General features: G+C 37.4%; 1 protein-coding gene across 4 annotated transcripts in view; it reads right to left on the bottom strand.

Annotated features, from left to right (window-relative positions):
* Window positions 1-10133, bottom strand: part of FAM118B (family with sequence similarity 118 member B) — a 45649-nt gene that overhangs the window by 28918 nt on the left and 6598 nt on the right. Inside the window, exon 2 of one of the 4 annotated variants that reach the window (XM_015592010.2) lies at window positions 9039-9148. The exons of the other annotated variants lie outside the window; for them this stretch is intronic. The gene's annotated coding sequence lies outside the window, so the exon portion shown is untranslated. The remainder of the gene's footprint in view (window positions 1-9038; window positions 9149-10133) is intronic. 4 annotated transcript variants of the gene reach the window in all.

Here is a 10133-nt window from a genome sequence, read left to right on the forward strand (position 1 = left end):
GAGACCTGTTAAGTTGGAATGGTAAAATTTTGAGTTTTTATAAATGTTAGGTCTCTAAGCATATGATCCAATATCAATTTTTTTTTTTTTTATTACAGAAACGAGAGATTTTTGTTTATTTAGCTGCTTTATGGCATGGATTTAAGAAATTTCTGTGTTACCTGAAATTACCTAATTCAAGTTAAGACAGGGGTCCGCATGTTTACTGATGACCAACATTCATGGGATGGAACTTCTTTACCTAATTATTCATTTGTTTCAGCTGATGAACTCCTTAAAGCTGACTGAGGAGAAAAACATTCCTAGAAAGCTAAGGAACTCCATTCCCCTTCTCTGGACACGCTGGCCTCTTCACTGTTCCTGGAACAGGCCTGGTTCCCTCTGGTGTTGGGGCCTTTATCTGCACCAGCTGTCCCTTCTACCATGCACTGGCATGCTCTTCCCTGCTCCAGTATCTGTGCAAGGTTGCCAGCTTTCACTCAAATCATAACTTCTCAGTGATGTCAGCCTGACCATCCTATTAAAAACTGCAGCTTCCTTAACACTGCATTAACTGTTCTACTTTTATTTCAAAGGAGTACCACACCCTAAGATACTAATTATATTAATAGTATAATAACAATACTAATTATGTATATTATTTGGCACCTGTCTCTTCTTACTGGAATGCAAGCTTCTTAAAGGTAGGGATCTTTTTTTAGTTCACAAGAAAGAAATGCAACAAAGAAAGCATTTTCTATGAAAAGAAAAACCCTACTACTGCTTTTTAATGTAGTACAGACAAAAAAAGGACATTTTAGAAAATGAAAGAAATAGGAAAAGACAAAGTCCTGTGAAAATTGTGTGCAGAAAACTGTCACACTATCATTTTTTAGATATGCCAACAGTCATAGCAGTGAGTAAAGGTAATCTGATTCCAGTAGGCGAAAGGATTTCAGACTTAAATGTTTCTGATACTAACTGAACATTTGTATATATAAATCATTTTGTTTTTATAACTCCAGTTTCAGATATCGAAGACGTAAATTGATTTTTATGGGTGGATTCTTGAGGCAAGAACTCTTCTCTGGCAAATGGCTCAAGGACATAAGTATTTAAGGCTAAGAAATCAGTTTTTCGTATTTTATATATTAAATCTAAAGTACTTTATGACTAAGGAAAATCTTACTGGCAGTAAAAGGGATTTCAAAACACAAATTGGATTAAGTCATGGTTTAAAATCATTCAATGGTTTTTCACTGTGTTTAACAAAATTAATCTCCTCATCATGGTTACAAGACCAGGCATGATCCGACATCTGCAGTATACTTTACAACAACCCATTCAACGCTCTCCCTCATTCATCAGACTCTAGAACCACATGGGACACATCACAAACTTTCCCGGCTCATGCACAGAACTTGCCCTGGAGTTACATATTCTACAAGCGCCTCTGATTCCATCTCAACCCTGAGGTCTCAGCTTAAATGTTACTTTATATAGTCTGGTTATCTACCTCCTTCACCACAAATGCCACATTTATACTTTAGCTCTTTATTTGCATTTCTTAACACTTGCAATTATTGGCATCTCCCATAAGAATAAAAGCTCTTTTAGGACAAGTGTTTGTCTTGTTTCTATCATCATGTTCCCAGCCCCTAGCACAGTTTCTGCTATACGTGTTTACACACTGTAGTCAATGTTCAAATATTTGCTACTAAATGAGTATGTACCCACTATGAGTTAAAGTCTAGAAGTTCAACAGATACTTTTAATTTTATGAGCTGTAAAAAAAGAGGATGGTCAAGACGGTGAAGTAGGTAAACACTGTGCTCACCTCCTCCCATGACCATATCAAATTATAACTAAATTATAGAACAAACATCATTGAGAACCACCTGAAGACAAGCTGAACAGAATTCCTATAACTTAGACTAAGCAAGAAGCCATGTGGAGACCTGGTAGGAGGGGCGGAGATGCAAAATGGGCTGGTCCCACACCCAAGATATCGGGAGGGATATCTTGGCTGTGGAGGTCCCACCAGAGGAGTGAAGGGTCCCAGGCCAACATTGGGTTTCCCAGCCCAAGACACCAGTGCCAGGAAGAGGAGTTTCCATAATACCTGGCTGTGGAAACCAGCAGGGACTGCATCTGAGTGAGATGCGGGGCTGTTGGAGACCCAGATACTGGTTTTGAGGGGTTCACGTGTGGACTCACCCGCTCTCTATGGTCTCTAGTGCAAGGGCAGCAGCTCTAACAATGCCAGGGACATGCAGGGAGGAACTGAGTTGACTAGCTTCCAGGCGATAGCTGGAGGAATAGAGGTCAGGGCAACTCGGGAAACAGAAGTGCTGGCAGGTGCCAAATTTGTGCTCTCCGTTAACTTGGCTAATACTGTTTGCACCGCCCTGGTGATTCCCTGAGAACCCACCCCACACAACTCATACACCGGGCCTGAACCTCTTCCAGTGGCTTTTCCACACAAGCAGCCTGCCTTGGCTCACACTGCAGACTTTCCTAAAATCTCTCAAAGGTCCACAAACCTCAGACAAGCAGCAGCTGGCCTCAACATGTCCTGTACCTCTTGCTAAGTGGCCCCAAGACTGCCACAAATGGCAACCGGTTTCAACTTGCATTATGACTCCCATCAGGTGGCCCCAAGCCTGGCATAAGCAGTGGTCAGTCTTGGCTGGCCTGGAATTTAGCTTCAATTAAGCAGCCACAAGCCTGGAACAAGTTGCAGCTGGCCTCAGCTCATATCATGGTGCGCACCAAAGAGTTCCAAGCCTGGAACTAGTGGCGGACAGTCTCAATTTGTAGCATTGACTGTCTCAAGTGCCTCCCACCCCAGAACAAGGGGCAACCAACTGCAGATCACTTTGTAGCTCCTACCAGGCATCCCCAAGCCAGGCACAGTAGTGGCTGACCTTACCCTTCACCAGAGCCCCTCCCAAGAGGCTCATATCCAACACACCTGGTGGCTAACTTCAGACCACCCCAGAGCACCACCCAACCAGCTCCACAAATGACACAGTTAAGTGCAGACTTGGCTGGCACCCACAGCCCCACTAAAGAGACTTCCACTTTATGGGGTCAGCCCTCACACAAAAGCTCATCTACTAGAGTCATGGCCAGCTCTCACAACTACTCAGCCTAAAAGTCAACCCCACTCACTAATGTGACAACAGTAATCAAGGCTCTACTATAACAGGAGGGCATACACAATCCACATAAGGAACACACCCTTGGAGCACCCAGCTAGTTGAATAGGGAGACTGCACCAAGAGGCCCCACAGGACAGCTACTACATAAGGCTACTCTGCAAGATTGGGAGATGTAGCAGATCTGTGAGCCAAATGAGGAGACAAAGAAACGTCTCACGTGAGAGAACACGACAAAACTCAAAAACAAAACAAAACAAAAAACACTAAATGAAATGGAGGCAAGCAATCTACCAGGTAGAGAGTTCAAAATGCTGGTTCTAAGAATGCTCAATGAACTCAGGGGAAGGACAAATGAACAGAGCGAAAACTTCAACAAAGAGACAGAAAACAAAAAAGGAGAAAGAAAACAAACAAACAAAAAGAACCAGTCAGAATAAATGAAATGAAGACTACATTAGAGGGAATCAATAGATTAGATGAAGCAGAGGATCAATTCAGTAATCTGGTATATAAGGTAGTGGAAAATCAGAAAAGCAAAGAGAAAAAAGAATTTAAAAAATGAGGGTAGTTTAAGAGACCTCTGGGACAACATCAAGAGTAACAACATTTGCATCATAGGGATACCAGAAAGAAAAGAGATAAGAGCAAGGGATTGAAAACTTATGTGAAGAAATAAGGACTGAAAACTTCCCTAACCTAGCAAAAGAAGTAGACATATAAGTCCAGGAAGCAAATAGAGTCCCAAAACAAGATGAATCCAAAGAGGCCCATACCAAGACACATGAAAATAAAATGTCAAAGGTTAAAGACAAAGAGAGAATCTTAAGAGTGGCAAGAAAAAAAAGCAGTTAGTTATGTACAAGGTAGCTCCCATGAGACTGTCAGCTGCTTTCTCAACATAAACTTTGTAGGCCAGAAGGGACTGGCAAGAAATATTCAAAATGATGAAGTAAAGACCTACAACCAATATTACTCCACTCAGCGAGGCCACCATTTAGAATCAAAGGAGAGATAAAGAGCTTTCCAGACACGAAAAAGCTAAAGGGTTTCATTACCACCAGTAGTATTATAGGAAATGTTAAAGGAACTTCTTTGAGAAAAATATACATAGAAAGTACAAATGATAAAATGGCAATGACTACATACCTATCAATAATTCCTTTAACTGTAAATGAACTAAATGCTCCAATCAAAAGATTTAGGGTAGCTGAATGGATAAAAAATAAGACATGCTGTCTACAATAGCCCCACTTCAGACTGAAAGACACACAGAGACTGAAAGTAAAGGGATGGAAAAGATATTTCATGCAAATGGAAACAAAAAAAGCTGGGATAGCAATACTTATATCAGACAAAACAGACTTCAAGAGACAAAGATGAGCATTTCATAATGATAAAGGGGTCAATCCAAGAAGAAAATATTAACTTTTGTAAACATCTACGCACCCAATGTAGGAGTACCTGAATATAAAGCAAATATTGACAGACAAAAAGGGAGAGAGCAACAGTAATACAGTCACGGTAGTATACTTTAACACCCCATTAACATCAATGGAAAGATCACACAGAAAATCAACAAGAAACAGTGGCCTTACATGACACATTAGAGCAGATAAACTTAATTGGTATTTTTATAGAACATTTCGCCCCAAAGCAGAATATGCATTATTTTCAACTGCACATGGAATATTTTCCAGGACAGACCACATGTTAGGCCATAAAACAAGTCTTAATAAATTTAATAAGACTGAAATCATATCAAGCATCTTCTCCAATAACAATGGTATGAAACTAGAAATCAACTGCATAAAGAAAACTGAAAAACACACAAACGTGGAGGCTAAATAACATGCTACTAAACCATGAATGGGTTAACAATGAGAACAAGAAAGAAATCAAAAGATACCTTGAGACAAATGAAAATGAAAACACAATGGCCCCAAATCTATGAGACACAGCCAGCAGTTCTAAGAGGGAAATTCATAGCAATACAGGCATCTCTAGACACAGGAAAAATCCTGAATAAACAATCTAACCTTACACCTAAAGAAACTAGAAAAAGAAGAACAAACCAAGCCTAAGGTGAGTAGAAGGAAGGAAATAAAGATCACAGTGGAAATCAACAAAATAGTCTTTAAAAAGCGATGGAAAAGATCAATGAAACCAAGAGCTGGTTCTATGAAAAGGTAAACAATATTGATAAAGAAAAAGAGGACCCAAATAAATAAAATCAGAAATGAAAGATAAGTGACAACTGAGACCACAGAAATACAAAGGATTATAAAAAAAAAATACACTGAACAATTATATGCCAACAAACTGGACAACCTGAAAGAAATGGATAAATTCCTAGAAACATACAAGCTTCCAAGACTGAATTAGAAGGAAACGTAAAATCCGAACAGATCGATAACTACTAACAAAATCAAAGGAGTAATCAAAAAACTCTCAGTAAAAGTCCTACACCAGATGGCTTCACAAATGAATTATACCAAACATTTAAAGAAAAATTAATACCTACTCTTCTCAAACTATTTCAAAAAATTGAAGAGCAGAGAAGACTCTCAAACTTATTTCATAAGGCTACTATTACCCTGATACAAAAACCAAAGACCCTACCAAGAAAAAATTATAGGCTAATATCCTGATGAACGTAGATGCAAAAATCATCAACAAAATCAAAATACCAAATTCAGCAATACATTAAAAAGATCACACATCACGATCAAATGGGATTTATTCCTGGGATGCAAGGTTCATTTAGTGTCCGCAAATCAATGTGACACCACATAAAATGAAAGATAAAAATCATATGATCATACCAATAGATATAGAAAAAGTATTTGGCAAAATCCAACATCCATTTATGATTAAAAACAACTCTTAGCAAAGTGGAGATAGAGATAACATACCTCAACATAATAAAGGCCATATATGATAAACCCACAGCTAACATCATATTCAACAGTGAAAAGGTGAAAACTTTTTAAGATCAAGAATACACCATAAAAAATAAATAAATAAAAGCATATTGTAATATCTGTTTATAAAAATAAATGTTCAGTATTAAATATTGGAAAATAGATTTTTAAAAAATCAAGAATAAAACAACGGTGTCTACTTTCACCACTATTATTCAACCAAATATTAGAAGTCCTAGCCACAGCAATCAGACAAGAAATACAAGGAAGTAAAACTATCATTATTTGCAGAGATGTGATGCTATATACAGAGAACCCTAAAGATCTCACCAAAAAACTATTAGAATAAAGGAATTCAGTAAAGTAGTAGAATACAAAATTAATATTCAGAAGTTGGTTACATTTTTATACACCAGTAATGAAATATCAGAAAGAGAAAACAATTCCATTTATAATTGCATCAAAACAATAAAATACCTAAGAATAAATGTAACCAAAGAGGTAGAAGGGACACTGAAGAAAGAAAATTAAGATGATACAAATAAATGAAAGGATATATAAAAATGGATCTGAAGAATCAATATCGTTAAAACATCCAGAGTACCCAAAGCAATTTACAGATTCAGTGCAATCCTCATCAAAATTCCAATGGCATTTTTCGCAAAACTAGAATAATCCTAAAATTTACATGGAACCACAAAAGACTCCAAATAGCCAAAGCAATCTTGAGAAAGAACAAAGTTGGAGGTATCTCACTACTCTATGTCAAACTATACCACAAGACTATAGGAATCAAAACATCATGGTATTGGCATAAAATCAGTCACATAGATCAATAGAACAGAATAGAGAGCCTAGAAATAAACTCATGCCTATGTGGTTAATTAATGAATGACAGAGAAGCAAGAATATACAGTAGGGGAGAGACAGTCTCTTTAATAAGTTGTGTTGGGAAAATAACAGATATATATATATATATAAACGAAACTGATATACTTTCTTACACAACATACAAAAATAAACTCAAAACTCATTAAAGACTTAAATGTAAGACCCCAAACCATAAAACTCCTAGAAGAAAACACAGGCAGTAAACTCTTTGACTCTGCCCTTAGTGATGTATTTTTTGGTAATATTTTTATATCTCCCTGGGCAAAGGAAACAAACAAAACAAACACAGAAGACTACACTAAACTGAAAAGTTTTTGCACAGCAAAGGAAACCATCAACAAAACGAAAAGACAACCTACTGAATGGGAGAAGATATTTGCCAATGATACAGCCAGTAAGGGATTAATATCCAAAATATATAAAGAACACATAAAAGTTAACACTAAAAAAAAAATCTGATTAAAAAATGAGCAGAGGACCTGAATAGACATTTCTATTGGTGTAGCCACTATGAAAAACAGTACAGAGGTTCCTCAAAAAATTAAAAATATAACTATCATACGACCCAGCAATTCCACTTCTGGATATTTATCCGAAGAAATTCAAAGCATTAGTTCCAAAAGAGATATGCACTACTATGTTCACTGAAGCATTATTTACAATATCCAAGATATGGAAGCAACCTAAGACCACCGACAGAAGAATAAAGAAGTGGCACACACATGCAATAGACTATTCGCCATAAAAAAGAATGAAATCTCAATTTGCAACAGCAGAGACGAACCCAGAAGATATTTACTAAGTGAAATAAGTCAGACAAAGACAAATACCACATGATTTCACTTACACATAGAATCTAGAAAACAAAATAAAGGAACAAACGAAACAAATAAACTCATAGAGAACAAATTGATGGTTTCCAGATGGGAAGGGGATTAGGGGTATGGGTGAGAAAGGTGAAGAGATTAAGAAGTATAAATTGCCAGTTATAAAAATAGTCACAGGATGTAAAGTACAGCATTGGGAATATAGTCGATAATGTTGTAATAACTATGTATGGTGTCAGATGGACACTAGACTTATCCGGGTGATTGCTTTTTAAGTTATGTAAATGTCTAATCACCATGTCATATACCTGTAACTACTATAATATTGTATGCCAACTGTAACTGAAAAAAATTTTAAAGAGAAGGAAAATGAACAGGGTGAATGGGTAAAGTTGTAGTATTGTTTCTTTTAAGCCAAACAAATATGCTCTGTGACTGATACCAATCCCCTGTTTAAGCTAATGTATACTCCTATACATAAAACTTCTCACCTGCTTTGGAGTACTCTTCTTTATCTTTCAGTTTTCTCCTTCCCAACTACACGAAAAGAAACTAAGATCACGAAGTACTTTACAAAAAGTCCACAGATTTGTTTTATAAAACAGAGTTACCTGCACTTAACTCAGCCCATTTCTATTCTATAGTTTTTCCATAGCCTGGCCATGATTATATTCTATATATGCTTGTAGTGTAAAATGATAGGAATTTTATTAGTCACAAGTTATTGAGTTTTCATTTTCAAATATCTGTTAAACACCAGACACCGTGTTAAGAATATTACTATTACCATATCCATCAAATATCATTTACCATTTACAATGAGCCAGGTGCTGTTTTCCATGCTTTACAAACCTTCATCCTTCTCTGAAGTAGATACTATTATCATCACATATTACAGATATCATAGATAATGGAACCGAAGCACAGAGATGTTCAGTACCTTGCTAAAGGTCACACAGCTATTACACAGCAAACCTAGGATGCTGACTGGAGTCTGTGTTGTGAAGACACAATGCAATACGGTCTCTCCAAAGATGACTTAAGATCATAAGACCATACCCTTAAAAAGTCTGTCTTTTATGGGGAGTAGAACTATAAACGAATGGTTATTGCACATTTCTGCTAAGTTTAATAAGCATGTATGAGATACAGAAGTGATTAACAATTGTGCTTGAAGAAGACCAAGGAAAGCTTTATGGGAAATAGATACCTTTATGGCAAAATTCAATGAAATTGTTAGTACGTATCTCCTTTACCTGTTGGAAGCATCTGACACTTAATTCCATTCTCTTCTCCTCTGGATACTGTGTTTTCCTGGTTTTCCTCCCATCCCTCTAGTGGAAGCTCTTCTTCCTCTGCCCATTCCCTAAATATTGAGGGTCCACAGTCTATGTTAGGCTCTCCAGACTATTCACTTTACATACTCCCTCCCCTCCCCACCCCATCTACTCCAATGGTTTAAAATACCAAGTAAATGCTAGTGACTCCCAAGTCTGTATCTTCTGCTCATATCGCTCCTGTGTTTCAGATCCATGAGATACCTACTCAAAAGTTTCAGATACACAGCCCCTCATATGCAAAGGTACTTTAAGACAGCACTTCAAACTTAAAGGTCAAAAAACGGTTCAATGACCAGTTCCTTATGATGTGCTGTAGGTCTCTGTAGGGCAGAAATAATCTCTGGGTGAGAGGATTATAGGTGGTTATTTACCTCTTTCTGTTTCAAGCACCAACACAAGTACTTATGGATTTTGAAAGAACTATCATATAGAGCCTTTAGGAATGTACATGTAAGCACAATCCTTGGATCAGTTCCAATAATCCCTTAAGGAACAAAAGAATGATGGACCAAAGGGGATTTAGGAAAGGGGTTAAACCTGACACCTTAAATCAGCTTGATATTCTTTTGGGGATATCTGTTTTTCTCTAATAAAAATTAACTGAAAAACATTCTCTTTTTTCCGTAAACAAACTGAGATGAAAGCACTGTTTAGACCCGAAACAAAAATCTGAAAGTTCAAAAAAAAAGGTATTATCTGCCACAGATGCCACCAGAACAACTATAAAGATGAGGCTAACTTAGAAGGAACTGCTTTCAAAGCACTACTTAGGCTGAGCAGGTCACATCAGTCTTAAAAAGTGGCCAGTGAAAATAATTGAGGAAAAAAATTAGGTGAGAGAAAAACAGGTTAGGGAGACCTAATGACATACTTTCTCAAGGAACGAAGGTCAGTACCAGACCAAGGGAGAAATCACAGGGAGCAGAAATGGGCTGGGCAGCCTGGGCCCAAGGTCGTGGACCTTTCCTCCCAGATCAGAAAAGGAACAGGTCCAGTGCAGGCGGTGCAGGA

This window comes from Pteropus alecto, unplaced genomic scaffold (assembly GCF_000325575.1).
Source record: "Pteropus alecto unplaced genomic scaffold, ASM32557v1 scaffold135, whole genome shotgun sequence".
NCBI classification, from domain to species: Eukaryota; Metazoa; Chordata; class Mammalia; order Chiroptera; family Pteropodidae; genus Pteropus; species Pteropus alecto.